At 39.3% G+C, this 15804-nt stretch overlaps 1 non-coding gene across 1 annotated transcript; it reads right to left on the reverse strand.

Annotated features, from left to right (window-relative positions):
* Window positions 1-5941: 5941 nt before the first annotated feature.
* On the reverse strand, window positions 5942-6049 carry LOC123456855. The gene has a single exon (XR_006634730.1). It is a non-coding gene; the product is annotated as a U6 spliceosomal RNA (small nuclear RNA).
* Between the last annotated feature and the right edge of the window lie 9755 nt (window positions 6050-15804).

Consider the following 15804-nt stretch of genomic DNA (forward strand, 5'->3'; position numbering starts at 1 on the left):
TAAATTCTCTAATTAAAAGCTAAGCTCCTTTCTTTGCATAGTACACATTCTTCTGGGGGTTAGTATGCCAGAGCACATGGCCACCTAGAATTAAATACTGTTTTTATTGCAGCCTATGGAATAATAGGTTTTGCCTAATATTAAAGGTTTTCTCTGGCTCCTTCAAAAGCCTCTCAATTCACAAACTCAAGGTAAACCTGCTTTCTTCCACATAAAGCTTTATTCTTTGTTAGGCTTTAATAGACCAATGTGACCCTGAACTGTGGACTCTAAGATTCCTTTATCTATCCTATATTGGCTGGGTTAGCTGTGGTGGAGGTAGATGTGGAGGGGGAGCATGGAGGAGGGGGGGCGGGAAGGGAATAGGTACTGTGGTTCCAATAAAAAATTATTATGTGCACTGAAAGAGGTTTTCAAACCTCAGTTTATCCAGCCTACATTGGCGTCTGGTGAGCAATACAAAACACAATTATGTGTGTGACTCTGGGATCTGATTTGCAACCCATCTACCTCTGAATGGAAGATGACGAGGACAGGTGGGTTGTGGGGGTTTCTATGTAGTCAGCAGCTGTCCCCCTCACTTGTCATGTAATACAGCACAAAAATAACAAGTATTTAGGGACTTTCTCGATAAAGAAATCATTTATGACAATTTGTGTATACAATCCAAGCAATGAAATGAATCTAAGGAAAACAAGACAAAACAAAATTGAGATGTCAGTAGCAACTTCCTCAAAATGTTACAGTCAGGAATTTGATGTCAACGATGGTCATCCTTGTTCAAGCTGGACAATTTAGGGCAGGTCCGATAACCTCTCTGGGTCTCAGCTTCTGGGAAATGTTGTTTATGCTAGCTTTCATGCTGAAAGGCTTATGGGATGACATATGAAAAAAGCTTAAGCATGGCACCTGGCACACAGTAGGCACTCAGCATCCCTCCCTATTGTGACCCGGGTGTGGATTGAAGCCTGAGAACTAAGAAATTCCTGCTCTTTATAGGGCTGTGGCAGGACCAGGTGGGAATTGACTTGAGAAAATGCATGTACAGGGCTGAGTAGACAAAAGCCCCCTTTCAGCTCCTGCTTCAAGATGACCATGCTCCATATGGCTTCACCTGCTGCGCAGTGTTCTAATTGCAATCAGAATGGATCTCATTAGGGTTACAATGGCCCAGAAAAATGAAGAGTCCTAGCCAGGCGGTCCAAAAAAAAGTAGAGTCAAAAACGTTTCCTGTAATTACAGTGCCCAACACAGCACCCCAAGGATGTTGGGAGCTTAATAAATAGCCTTTGAGAATATTTCTTTCTGTCTGCCAAGTGTTTATTACAAATAAGTGGAGGTCTGCTTCAATGGTGATTGTACATGCTCCCAGCCCCGCCTTCTTGAAACCCCGTGCATACACACGAGCTTGGTGTGAGGGGCTAGTGTGTGTTAGGGTAGGAAGCCGTGGCTGTATGCTTCCTGTTCAGAAGCACAAAGAGTTTCTAGTGAGTGCTGTTAAGTGTTTTCCAAGTGATTAAAACAGAACCCCAACCACAACCAATATGTGAATTGACTATCAACAGACACTTTCTCTGTTTGCAAGTGAGTTGAGGATGGGGACAGTCATAATAATTTACCTTGGGGAGGTGCTCCAACTTCATGTGATCATTAGGAGAGGACAGCATGGACGTGGATCACTTTAGTGTTCATTAAGTAGTCATTTGGTGAGTGATGGCTCTTGGCTAAGGATTGTGAACTTTTCCTAAATAGGAACTAAGGAGAAGAAACCTAGTATCTGACTTACTTAGGCCCAGCCTTGCTTGGAAAAGCAACAACAAACAGTGATGGCAGGGGAAAGCATGGCACAAGCACAGGCTGGATGTCACCTCTGCCACCACAAGTAGAAGACAGCAACAGAAGAGTGAGCTGACCTCTGGCAAGGGGTAGCTGGCTATAACACCCCAAAACCCTCCACCAGGAACACACCTCCTAAATCAAGGCTCCAACTCCCAAATTGCCACCATCTGGGGACCAGGCATTCAAAACACATGAACTCATGGGGGACTTCTGATTCAAACCACCTCATCTCACATGAAAAAGCTGTCATGTTGGGAAGGGAACAGGTCTATGTACAGATGTCATGAGAAGAGAGGCAACTTCAAGTCATGGGAACCAAACCAGAGTCTATAATGGTTGTTGCTCTAGAAGTGGTAAGAAAAGCAGAAGCAATTTTTTTTCAAAGGAACAGTGGTGATCTTAACCCTAAGCCAAGAGCAGGTATCCATTGCAGACAGAAGCACTTCATCAGCAATGCTTAAGGTAGAGTGGCTCTCAGAGCCATGATCTGGATTTCACAAATTATACTGAGTACCTATTGTGTGCTCTGTATTGGGTTACGTCCTAGTCCATTCTTAAAGGATAGGATGCTAGCATGTACCGTTTTAGACATGTTAAAATTAGTGGGTTCTTACAGTGACAGCCTAATCAAGTCATTATAAAAATTCCTTACAGAATGACTGCCTAATGATTTAATGAACCAAAGATAATCTTTGTCTAGGAGTATGCTAACTCATTACTTTAAAAGTCAATTCCAGCCAGGACAAGATAGTGTCCTAGCACATGTGGACATATAGAATTAATAGTACTTCTTTAATATATAACTCTCAGTGTTCAAATTTCCTGGATTGTGTAATTGTGCTTTTCTTTTTAGTCCTGGGGATAGAATCATGGGCCCCATGAATGCAAGGAAAACAGTCTACAAACTGAGCTGTACCTCCAGCCCTTACCTTGTTTGTTAGGTTATGTTTGGTTTGTTAGGATCCCTGCAAGGTCTAAACATTACATTTGCATGAGATGTTTCTTAAGCTTCTCTTGTCTTATAACATCTTGTTGTTAATTTTAAATGTAATTTATTTGTTAAATAAACCAACTTATTGGTTCTTTAGATGTTCCTACATATATTTGGTTGTTTACATTGAACTGGTGTTAGATATCGATTCTAGATCCCATATGCCCTGTAATTAGATAGTTACATACAGAGGCTTGACTAAATTAAAGTTATGTCATGAACATTATAATTTGACAAGACAATTTGCTGGGTGTAATGGCTGATTCTTATAATCTAGCACTTGGAAGGCAGAGGCAGGAGGATCACCATGAGTTCCAGATCAGCCTGGGTAGACTGAGACCCTGCCTCAAACAATGTAAAACCAATATTTTAGTGAGTGGGTACTATCTAATCCCTATAGTTAGCAGGAAGGACATATTGTCCGGTTGTCTAACTTTAGTGATGATAAGACTAGTCAGTGGGTTTAGGTGTCAGCAGCTTGGCTCATTAGTTACAAATCTAGTAATTGACATTACATACCTAGTTTGATAATTGGTGACAATCATTTCTAGGTCCATTATTTCATAAGAGTGATGCAATTTTCAAAGTCTATCATCCTTTCTGCAGTTTCCTATGAAGAAAGGCTGTTCTTCATCACCTATTGATTACGCTAGAGTTAAGTTCATGTGGGAAAGACATGATAGGTGTGCATTGCTTTCCCTTCATTTGACATTTTTTAAAATGATGGATTGATGCCCTAATAATCCCAACAGTAAGATTGAGGGTTTTGAAAATTATCATGAATTCATGAATTTGTTGATAATTGTTATCTTTCAATCTACTGAAATTACTGTAGTTTTTATTATGTTTATTTATTGGAGAGAAAGAGAGTAAGTATGGGCACATCAGTTCCTCTTGGTGCTGCAAATGAACTACAGATGCATGCTTCACTTTGTGCATCTGGCTTCATATGAGGACTCGGGAATTGAACACTGGCCAACAGGCTTTGCAAGCAAGTGCCTTTCAACATTGAGCCATCTTCATAGCCCCACTGTATTTTTTTGATACTTAGATTATGTCATTTGGGGCTAGGGTTGATTTTCAGTTCTTCCTTGACAGCTCTCATGAGGGCTTAATAGTGTCCTTGCCTACTAGTAAAATAAGATCTTAAGACTCATTTTAGAAATTTCTTGCTTTTATCTAGGACCATTCCTCTTTTCTCAGGAAATTTGGCTTCTTTTTGGAGTAAACACTAAAGACCACTGTCCAAATGTGGGGAATAATTGTTGCTGCTGGGTTATTTTCTCTAGGGCTACTGCCATGAACAGATGAGGAGCTATGTGGCTTTTAGAAATATTTATTCTTTTTTGCCTTTCTTCATTAGTTTATACTTATGCTTTCAATTCAAGCCCAACATTACAGTATTTTCAACTAATTCCCTCAATTGTGTATTGATACCTCTGCTATTTTAGCTGTGCTATTATAAAAGAATGGTCATTTACATGTGTACTTGTATATATTGACGGAGAATGACAATAACTGTATTGTGGCTAGTAAGTATGAATTTATTAATATTTATCCCATTTGGGGTTCACTTGGCTTCTTGGTTCTATAAATTTATGCATTTACTATATTTTGGAGAATTTTGATCACCATCACCATAATTCAAAAATTTGCCACATTCTCTTGGAACTCCAGTAACATTTGTGTTAGGTTTTTTAATGTATAGATTGACCAGCTCTTTGCTTTTTATTAATTTTAAGACTTTTGTTGGGGGCTGTAGAGAGGGCTCAGTATTTAAAGGCACTTAATGCTTACAAAGCCACATGGCCTGGGTTCAATTCTCCAGTATCCACGTAAAACCTGACACAAAGTGACACATGTGTCTGGAGTTCATTTGCAGTGGCATGAAGCCCTGTCACTTCCATAATCTCTCTCGTTTCCCCATCTCCCTCTACTCCCTGGTTCTTTCTCTCAAACAAGTAAATAACACATTTTTAAAAAAATTATTTATTTATTTATTTGAGAGCGACAGACACAGAGAGAAAGACAGGTAGAGGAAGAGAGAGAGAATGGGCGCGCCAGGGCTTCCAGCCTCTGCAAACGAACTCCAGACGCGTGCGCCCCCTTGTGCATCTGGCTAACGTGGGACCTGGGGAATCGAGCCTCGAACCGGGGTCCTTAGGCTTCACAGGCAAGCACTTAACCGCTAAGCCATCTCTCCAGCCCAATAACACATTTTTTTAAAAAATGTTTACTTTCTCTTCTTTATCTTTCTTTTCTGTATTGAGACAAGTTTTGCTTTGTAGGTCAGTGTGGCCTTGCTCTTGCTTCTACTTCATGAGGGGGTTACAGGTGTGCAGTACCCCACCCAGTTCTGCTCTTCAGGGTTCACTGATTGCTGTGCATTTGGCTTCATGCTCACCAACTCTCCCCTCTCCCGTCTACAGCCATTCTGGGTAGGCTAACAGGAATAAAGAAATGGACTTCATTAATTTTCATTGTAGGCATTGTGTTTTCATTTCTAGAATTTACATTTTCATTTTCTTCACCAATACTAAATACTTATAATAATTTTATTAATTTTCAGACTTTCTACCTTATATTTATTTATTTATTTATGAATGAGAGGGAGAGAGAGATAGGCAGAGAGAGAATGGGCACACCAGAGTCTCCTAGTCACCACCGCAAACAAACTCTAGACACGTGCCACCTTGTGCATCTGGCTTATGTGTATCCTGGGCATTCTCTGGCTTTGCCAACAAGTGTCTTAACCGCTAAACCATCTATCCAGCCAATTTCTCCCTCACTTTTAAAAAGCCTTGGCATTGACCCTATTACATATGAGATTTTTGGATTTTGCTTTGCTTGAAAATAATTTATTTGCAAGGAGAGGGGGAGGAAGAGAGAAAGAGAGACAAAAATGGGCATGCCAGGGCCTCTAGCCACTGCAAACAAACTCTGAACACATGTGCCACTTTGTGCGTCTGACTTATGTGCCTACTAGGAAATCAAGCTCAGGTCGTTACGTTTTGCAGACAAGCACCTTAACTGCTGAGCCATCTCTTCAGCTCCCATTTTGCTTTTTACAATTATTTCCCCCTATACCACAAAAGTGTTTTTTAAATAATATGGAACATGGAACTCTTCACGAATTTGCATGTCATCCCTGCGCAGGGGCCATGCTAATCTTCTCTGTACTGTTCCAATTTTAGTATATGTGCTGCCTTACAAAAGTATTTATAGCATCTTTAAGATTTTATTTATAGGAGGACAAGAGATTGAAAATAGGCATCTGAGGGCCTACTGCTGCTGCCAATAAACCCAAGATTCTTGGACCACTTTGTGCATCTGGCTTTAGATGGGTACTGGGGAATTGAACCTAGGCCATCAGGCTCTGCAAGCAAGTTTTTTTTTAACTGTTGAGCCTTCTCTCCAGCCTTGCAGCACTTTTTTTTCTTTCTTCATGGAGATCATGTGTTAGTCTCTTGTTATGTGTCCCAGTATTGCAGATTTCTTTACTGTGGAGTTCTTTGTTTTGAAACCACAAAATAATTAGACACACAGACAGTGAGGAGTGAGTGAAGCAGAAGGGATTAATTGAGAAAAGGGAAAAATGCCTGAGATTGTCAGGGCAAGTATGCTTAGGATTTCAGCCAGCATTTGAAGGAAAACAGATGGAAAGAAGCATAGAAACACATAGGCTTAGCAGTGAGGACCTGGGAGCAACTGGTCTGAGGTAGGGGCTTCTGGGGGTACAGGCATTATCTAATATCTTTAGCTGGAAAGTGGTCTCTTGACCAAGTGAGTGATTGACAGACTCTGTTGGATAAACTCTTCAGGGAGGGTACCATATCTCTGACACCTCCACCCTCCTCCCTTTCATATGGTATTTTAAATCCAATGTAGGAGTGATTGTAATGTTTGCTTATCAATGTCACCTCAGAGACCAAGAGGTGGAGTCTGTCCTTTAGTGACCTCCAAGCCTGCTAAAGCCTGCCTACCTGTAACCCCTGGATGGACTTAAACTCCTGTGTTCAAGTGATCTTCCCACCTTAACTTCTTAAATAGCTACATGTAGGCATGTGCCCTGATACCTGGCATTTGAATCATATTTTATGGTTCTTATCACCATAAAAAGAATTAGACTTCATGACTACCTAATTTTACATCATACAAATATGACACATTTTTTTATTGCTGAATGACTGTGGATTTCAATTTGTGCTATTGTAAATATGCTAAAATAAAAATATAGGTGCATAATTCTTTGAGTGTGAGATAAGACAAAGAATAGAACTTTTAAGCTAAAGAACTAGTTTTTTTCTGTATAAAAAAAGTAATAAACCAGGCATGGTGGCACATGCATTTAATCTCAGCTCTCAGAAGGCAGAAGTAGGAGGAGCGCTGTGAATTCAAGGCTAGCCTGAGACTATATAGTAAATTCCAGGTCTGTCTGGGCTAGAATGAGACCTTAAAGTTTTCTGAAATATATTGTTAAATGAATTTTTATTAGTGAACAATTTTTAGTCCTAGCAGCTATATATGAAGAATATTGTTCTCTTCTAATATCTCTGTTGTGAGTAGCTCCATTATCTTCTTTTCTAATTGGTTAAAATTTATTTATTGGGCTGGAGGGGTGACTTAGCAGATAAGGCACTTGCTGGCAAAGCCAAATGATTCAGGCTTGTTTCCCCAGCACCTATGGACAGCGGGTACATGCATCTGGAATTCGTTTGTAGTGGTTAGAGGCTCTGGCATGTACATTTTCTCTCTCTCCATCTCAGATAAAAAGAATTTACAAAAAACTTATTTATTTATTGGTGTGTGTGTGTGTGTGTGTGTGTGTGTGTGTGTGTGTGTGTACTGCAGGACCTTGCTGCAAACATCACATGTTTGTACCACATTTGGTAGTGTGTCTGTCTTATATGGGTGGCTTGGGAACTTGAACCCAGGCCAGCATGCTTCACAACCAGGCACCTCTCACCTCTGAGCCAATTCCCTAACCACCCCACTTTCTAATTTTAATACTATCCATACCTCAATCCCTACTGAAAGAACTGTAACCTAATACATAAGCAAAACAAAATCTGAGATATTTTTCTTTTTTAAAAAAAATATTTTTTTTTATTTATTTGAGAGAGAGAGAGAAAGAGAGAGGGTGGAGGGGGGCATGGATAGGCATGCCAGGGCTTCCTACCCCTGCAAATGAACTTCAGCTGCATGTACCACTTTGCACATCTGCCTTTATCTAGGCACTGGACAATCAAACCCAGGCCTTCAGGCCTTGCAAGCAAGTGCCTTTAACCACTAAACTGAGCCATCACTCCACTCTGGTGCATTTTTCTTTCTTTCTTTCTTTTTTTGTAACAGAAATCCAAACACAAGTAGAGGACCTTCAGCCTATCACAGGCCAGGAACTGATGAGATGATGCCTATATAAGACAACTGTCTATCTTCACTATTCCATGATTGCCGCTCATCTTTGGCAAAGGGAAAGGAAAGCTCTCTGAACCTCTTCTGATTCTGAGTAGTGCATGATTCATGAGTTTCTCTTGGCTCAAGTAAACTTTGTTAAGTTTAATTTATTGAGGGCCTGCAGATGTATCTCAGTTGGCAAATTGTTTGCTCATCATGCCTAACATGATTCCACCCCCAGCATGACAAAAATTGGGCATGGTGGCACACATCTGTCATCTCTGCATTTGGAGGCTTTTAGCAGGTGGACTAGAAGTTCTACATGAGTTTGGGGCCAGCATAGGCTACATGAGACTCTGTCTCAAACAGAAAAAAAGCCACAAAATTTAATTTAAGTTTTCCTTTGTAATAAATTAAAAACATTTTCCTGTTTCATTAGTAATTATTTTGGTCTACTGTCATTAAACACTCTTTTCAGAAGTTCATTAGACATTTTCTCAACAAGAATTATCTGTCAGTATCTTTCAGACACTATTTCATTGAAACATTACAGCTTTTTAAAAATTGTGGCAAGGGCTGGAGAGATGGCACAGAGGTTAAGGTGCTTGTCTGCGAAGCCAAAAGACCCATGTCTGACTCTCCAGATCCATGTAAAGCAGTCGTACAAAGGTGAGGCAAGCACAGTGTCACACATACCCATTAGGTAGCTTAAGCCTCTAGAGCTGGATTTCTGTGGCTGAAGCCCTGGCATGCTAATTCTCTCTCTCTCTCTAAAAGAATAAAAATTGTGGCAAAATACAGGTAATATATCATCTTGATATCATCTTGTAGAAGAGGGAATGGAAGGGAAGAGGAGTGTTAAAAGGACAATAGAGGGGCTGGAGAGATGGTTTAGTGGTTAAGGCACTCACCTGTGGAGCCTGATAACCTCTGCTTGATTCTCCAGTAAAGCTAGATGTAAAAGGTGGCACATGAATTTGGAGTTCGTTTTCAGTAGCTAGAAGCCCTGGTGCACCCATTCTTTCTCCCTCTCTCTCCCTCTCTCTCTCTCTCTCTCTGATTCTCCGTGCTTGCAAATAAATGAATTAAAAATATTTAAAATGTTTAGAATATTTAAAAGGGATAATAGAAGGGGTAAATAGGATCAATGTCAATTAAATATATGTAAGAGAATGTCATAAAAAACTTTACTTTTGCTGGGCGTGGTGGCGCACACCTTTAATCCCAGCACTCGGGAGGCAGAGGTAGGAGGATAGCTGTGAGTTCAAGGCCACCCTGAGATTACAGAGTTATTTCCAGGTCAGCCTGGACCAGAGTGAGACCCTACCTCAAAAAAAACCAAAAAAAAAAAAAAAAACTTTACTTTGTACAATGAATAAATATGGCAAAAATAAAGAATTACTATCTTAACTACTTAAATTTTTTTTGTTTATTTTTATTTATTTATTTGAGAGCAACAGAGAGAGAAAGAGGGAGGGAGAGACAGAGAGAGAGAAAGAGAGAGAGAGAATGGGCCCACCAGGGCCTCCAGCCACTGCAAACAAATTCCAGACACGTGTGCCCCCTTGTGCATCTGGCTTATGTGGGTCCTGGGGAATCAAGCCTTGAACCGGGGTCCTCAGGCTTCTCAGGCAAGCGCTTAAACACTAAGCATTCTTTTCAGCCCTTAACTACTTTTTTTGAGACAGGATCTCACTCTGTAGCTTAGGCTGGCCTAGGACTCACCACATAGCCCAGACTGGTCTTAAACTTTTGGCAATCCTCTTCTCTCAGTCTCCTGAGTGCTAGAATTACAGGCATAAACCACCATACTTGGCTAATCTCAGCATATTACGTGCCCAATTTATTGATTTTAAACACATTCACAAGGTTATGCAGCCATTATCACTGTATATCTCTTTTCATTATATCAAGGTAAAAGTGTGCACTCATTATCCAAGAACTCGCCGTTCTTTTTATTTAAACCCTGGAAACCATATTCAACTTTTTGTGTCTTTAATTTTGACTAAGTATCACATGTAAATGCTTTCATATAAGACTACTTTGGGTAGTACTAATACCTTAATGATATCAACTCTTCTATTACATGAACATTGTTATGTTTTTATTTGTCTTTTTTAGTTTTTAAATCATGTTGTTTTAATAGATAAAGTATTTTTTTATTTTTATTTATTTGAGAGAGCAAAAGAGGCAGAGAAGAGAGAGAATAGGCACAATAAGGTCTCCAGCCACTGCAAACAAACTCCACACACATGTGCCACCTTTTGCATCTGACTTACATGTGTCCAGGGCAATCCAAAAGTGGTCTTTTGGCTTTGCAGGGAAGTGCCTTGACCATTAAGCCATCACTCCAGCCCTCAAATCATGTTTTATAGTTTTTTTTTAATTTTTTTTTTTAAATTTATTTGAGAGCGACAGACACAGAGAGAAAGACAGATAGAGGGAGAGAGAGAGTGGGCGCGCCAGGGCTTCCAGCCTCTGCAAACGAACTCCAGACGCGTGCGCCCCCTTGTGCATCTGGCTAACGTGGGACCTGGGGAACCGAGCCTCGAACCGGGGTCCTTAGGCTTCACAGGCAAGCGCTTAACCGCTAAGCCATCTCTCCAGCCCATGTTTTATAGTTTTAATTAGGCAAATATTTGACTTCTGTAGTTAATTTGTAAGCTTTTATTCTCTTTGATGAGATTGTAAATGGAATTTTCATAGTTTTCTATTTGATTTTTCTTTACTGTTACCATGTTTCTTTTCTTTTCTTTTTGTCAAGGTAAGGTTTCACTATATCCCAGGGTAATCTAGAATTCACTATGTAGTCTCAGGGTGGCCTTGAGCTCACAATGATCCTCCTACCTCTGTCTCCTGAGTGCTGGTATTAAATGCTACTGATTTTTGGGTGTACTGACTTTGTTTCCTACTTTCAATAGATTAGAATCTTCTTAATATAAAATCATGCCATCTGCAAACATTGATAATTTTACTTTTCCCCCTAATTTTGATGTATTTCATAAATTCTTCATACATAGTTGCTCTGGGAAAAATCTCTCAAAGTTATGTTGAATAGAAACACTCGAAGCTGGGGGCTGGAGAGATGACTTAGCAGTTAAGTCACTTGCCTGCAAAGCCTAATGACCAGAGTGCAATTCCCCAGTGCTGATGTAAAATCGATTGCACAGGGTGGTGCATTCATCTGGAGTTCATTTTCAGTTGCTGGAGGCCCTGGGGCACTCATTCTTTCTTCTGTCTCTCTTCTATCTCCTTCTGCTTGCAAATATATAAATAAAATTTTTAAAAAAGGAATAGTGGAAGATAGTATGCTTACCTTTTCTGGGTTTGTTAAGTGGTTTATGTCATTCAAAGTGTTGAATTTTGGGCTGGAGAGATGGCTTAGCAGTTAAGCGTTTGCCTGTGAAGCCTAAGGACCCCGGTTCGAGGCTCCATTCCCCAGGACCCATATTAGCCAGATGCACAAGGGGCACATGCGTCTGGAGTTTGTTTGCAGTGGTTGGAAGCCCTGGCATGCCCATTCTCTCTCTCATTCTCTCTCTCCCCCACTCGTTCTCTCTCTGTCTGCCACTCTCAAATAAATAAACAAAAAGTCAAAATAAAAAACAGCCTACATTAAAAAAAAAGTGTTGAATTTTGCAAAACATTTTGTGCATCAATTGAGATGACCATGTGTTTTCCCCTCTCGCAGTGTTAATGTGGTTTGCTACACTCTCTGATGCTGTATATTAAACTATTTTTGCTTTCTGGAAGTAAACTCCACTTGGTCATGGTATATAACTGGGTTTGCAATTTCTAAACTTGGATACTTTTTTAATACTGGTAGTAATATACTCACTATATTTTTTCCTTTTTGTTTTGAGGTATAGTCTCCCTCTAGCCCAGACTAACATGGACTTTATGTGGTCCCAGTATGGCCTCAAACTGACAACAATCCTGCTACCTTTGCTTCCTGAATGCTGGGACTAAATGTGTAGGTCACCATGACTGGCCCCCCACTTTTATTTCTGATTTTAGTACTTTAATCTGTTTTGTGGTCCACCTCAGAAAGTATTTGCTAATTTTGTTGCATCCTTCAAAGAACTAAGTTTTGGTTTCTCTGATTTTTTTTTCTGTTCTTGATTCTAATATGATAATTAAATTAAAATAGTATGGAACCTAAGACTATTTATTAAAAGGGTCTTTTTTAAAATATTTATTTATTTGAGAGCAAGAGACAGAGAGAAGGAGGCAGAGAAAGAATGAGAGAGAGACAGAAAGAAAGAGAGAGAGAGAGAGAGAGAGAGAGAGAGAGAGAGACAGAGAGAGACAGAGAGAAAGGGAGTGCTAGGGCCTCCAGCCGCTGAAAATGAACTACAGTTGTGTGCGCCCCCTTGTACAGATGGCTAATGTAGGTCCAGGAGAATCAAGCCTCGAACAGGGGTCCGTAGGCTTCACAGACAAGCACTTAACCGCTAAGCCATCTCTCCAGCTCCCTAAGGCTATTTATTATATGTTGAATAACATAAACATTTGAAAAAATATTTCTCTAGTATTTTAAAACCATATGTGAGTTTCTCATGCCATAGAGAAACACAATTCATATATCTTCTTTGTTTTACTTTTATTCTCTTTCATAGAATGAACAAAAATGCCAACCAATATTCATATTGTAATTACTTCTTTTAAAAAAAATTATTTGGGGGTGTGGATATGGGTGTGTGTGTGTGCACGTGTGCATGTGTTCATGCCAGGGCATGCATTTGAAGGTCAAAAGACAACTGACAATGTTTGGGATGCTCCTTGCCTCCTACCTTATTTTGAGATGGGGTCTCTCATTCACTGCTCCATTCATGAGCTTCCAGAAAATTGTCCTGTCTCAGCCTCCCTTATTGTTGTCAGTGTGCAGATTACAGAAGCCAGCCATAGTATTCTGCTTTTCCAAATCTGGGGGAGCTGAACTCACATACTCAGAGTTACACAGCAAGTGATTTATTTACTCTTCCTAGCTCTGGAAATAAACTTCTTCAACTGCAATAACCACTAATCTATCTTAACTTTTGGTTGATATGTTTTATTGCTAATATTTTCTTTATCACTTTCCTACATTATACAAACAATAAAATGATAAATCAGAAGTCATCAACCTCTTTTTGTTAGGGATCAGTTCATAAATGTTGTAGCCTTCTAGGGACCCATAAGCTCTGCCATATCTTTCTCATTTATTTGAGAGAGTGAGAGAGAGAGAGAGAGAGAGAGAGAGAGAGAGAGAGAGAGAGAGAGAGAGAATGAATGAACAGACATACTAGGACCTCTAGCCACTGCAAACAAACTCTAGATGAATGTGCCACCTTGTGTACATGGCTTACATGGATACTGGGGAATGGAACTTGGGTCCCTAGTGTTCATAAGCAAGCACCTTAACTGTTAAACCATCTCTCCAGCATTCTGCCATATCTTTTGGACCTGGCTACTTTAATGCAAAAAAAATGTACATATTATGTATACAAACTTTCAGCTGGTTGAACAGCAATAGTATGCCTACTTATGCAAAAAATAAAGACTTGATTTGTTAATTTTTGCTACTAATGTGATGTTGCTGTGCACTAGGTTGGGAAGACTTATGCAGCAGTACAGCATGATACATTATTTTGACAATACCAAGTAAAAAGATATAAATGTTTTCTGGAACAAAAATAATTATACAATGTAGCATAAAGACTAGGGACATTTATGCTGCTCAGTTTATAATAGCTGGGAAATGGAACCAGCCTAGATGTCCCTCAACAGATGAGTGGATAATGAAGATGTGGTACATTTATACAATGGAGTTCTACTCAGCGGTAAGGAAAAATGAAGTTATGAAATTTGCAGAAAAATGGATGGACCTGGAAAGTATTATACTAAGTCAGGTAACCCAGGCCCAGAAAGCCAAGCGCCACATGTTCTCTCTCATATGTGGATCCTAGCTACAGATGACTGGGCTTCTGCGTGAGAATGAAAATACTTAGTAGCAGAGGCCAGTAAGTTGAAAAGGAGACATAAAGGGTGGAGAAAGGAAGGGAGGAGGATACTTAATAGGTTGATATTGTATATATGTAATTACAATGATTGTAATGGGGAGGTAATATGATGGAGAATGGAATTTCAAACGGGAAAGTGTGGGGGTGGGGAGGGAGGGAATTACCATGGGATATATTTTATAATCATGAAAAATGTTAATAAAAATTTTAAAAAAAAAAGATCTTAAACTATGGGGATGTATGAACATCATTGAGATTGATAAAAACTATGGGGACTTTTAAAGTCAGACTGAATGCATTGTATTTTACATCATGTATGGATATCAGTTTATGGGGGCCAGGGGCGGAATGTGGTGGAAAAAAAAAAAAAGACTAGGGACATTTTAAAATGTATTACCCTTAATTTTGATATAATTTATTTAATTATAATTTTATCAAGTTCACTTTATAATAAGAGTATGTTTAACAATGAATTTAAAAAAATGTCTGAAAATGAAAAAAAAGCTTTTGTGAACCTGTGTGAGCAAGTTGGCAAAGTTTTGTCAGTGATGACAACTGCCTTACACTGAGGAAAAAGTAAATTAGGTAGAGTAGATGTAGATTATTAAATGCTACACAAGAGTTCAAAGAATGGATTGACATACACAAAGGATAGCTGATAGCTTGTCATAGAGGCATACACCTTTACTCCCAGCACTTAGGAGGCTGAAATCAGTTTGAGGCCAGCCTGAGCCTCAGAGTGAGATCAACTGCTTGCCATTATCTCTGGATCAACCATCACATTTGACATCAACACTGTGACCCCAGGAATCTCCAATAATGATGAAGGCAGAAACTTCAAGCTCTGAAGAACTATTAGCTTGAGTAATAGAGACGTGGTTTTTGATTGGTTGCTTGATAAATTGTGTGGTTCTCTTTACTTTGGATGTTCATTTTTCTATTGTAGATGGAAGATGTTAATGGCTTAGAGTCTGGAGCATCTGGCTTTGGTTTGAGGGTTTACTGTTAGTGTTATCAGCCTGGTTTAAAAACAAATCAACATTGTGACATGGAGGATAAAGGAAGACAAACAGAACAAGATAACAAAACAGAGGAGGGAGTATCTTTAAAGAAGAGGGTCCTCAGAGGAAGGGGGAAGAGAGAGGATGAAAAAGAATAAAGAAATGGGAACATCATTAAGTTACTATGTGTTCACATGTTCAAGTTCTCAATTTAAAAAAATAGAAAACTGAATTTATCTTTCTGGCTACTAGAAATAACAAATGTTTGCTGGGTTTATATCATAATACTGTAGCAATAAGAGAGCTGAATAGTCTAAAAAATATGATTGGGTCAATTTTGTTATGTTAGCATAGATAAAATTGTGATAAAAATCAAATTAACTTAAAAATCTGGGAAGATATAAAATTCTGTATCTTTCTACTCTTCTTCTTAAAGTTGGTAGTTAGAAAATTCAGTGTCACATTATTCTATTAAATCTCCATCAAGAGCCAAAGATATATACAACTTTAGAATAAGAGAGGAGTAGTAGTGTATAGCAGTGCTAGGCCTTTCACTCGTGTGAGGTATTTCATG

The sequence above is a fragment of the Jaculus jaculus genome, chromosome X (assembly GCF_020740685.1).
Source record: "Jaculus jaculus isolate mJacJac1 chromosome X, mJacJac1.mat.Y.cur, whole genome shotgun sequence".
NCBI classification, from domain to species: domain Eukaryota; kingdom Metazoa; phylum Chordata; class Mammalia; order Rodentia; family Dipodidae; genus Jaculus; species Jaculus jaculus.